The sequence below is a fragment of the Eurypyga helias genome, unplaced genomic scaffold (assembly GCF_000690775.1).
Source record: "Eurypyga helias isolate BGI_N326 unplaced genomic scaffold, ASM69077v1 scaffold34545, whole genome shotgun sequence".
Lineage (NCBI taxonomy): Eukaryota > Metazoa > Chordata > Aves > Eurypygiformes > Eurypygidae > Eurypyga > Eurypyga helias.
The window spans coordinates 3,215-3,572 of NW_010251354.1; the positions used below are offsets into that span (position 1 = coordinate 3,215).

At 66.8% G+C, this 358-nt stretch overlaps 1 protein-coding gene across 1 annotated transcript in view; it reads left to right on the plus strand.

Annotated features, from left to right (window-relative positions):
* The window catches only part of LOC104509913 (hexokinase-2-like), a gene marked incomplete at its 5' end in the record, with an annotated part of 9,791 nt that overhangs the window by 1,093 nt on the left and 8,340 nt on the right, over positions 1-358 (plus strand).

A 358-nucleotide genomic window follows, 5' to 3' on the forward strand; every position in this document is an offset into this window, starting at 1 on the left:
CAGCTGCACCGGCTTTCTGCCGGGAGCTGGTGACCTCGCTGGGAGACTAAACATCCCGGGAAGCGGAGCCCAGCCGAGGCACGTGGCCCCTCTCCTGCCACCCACGGCCTCTGCCGGGCTCCTCTTTCGGGGGGGGCACTGTTGCTTTCCTTGCCCTTATCTCACCCGGCTTCCCGAGCGGGATCGGAAAGGAGGGCGGCTCCATGGCGCGCTGGCAATCCAGCACGTCCTCCCCAGGCGGGAACGCGGCGGCATTTTGTACCAGGGATGGGGCAAGTCACGCTCTCGTGCCTGAGCGATTCGGCAGAAGTGACGAGGAAGGGGATTAACGCTTTCCCCGTGGGAGCGGCGGGGGGTG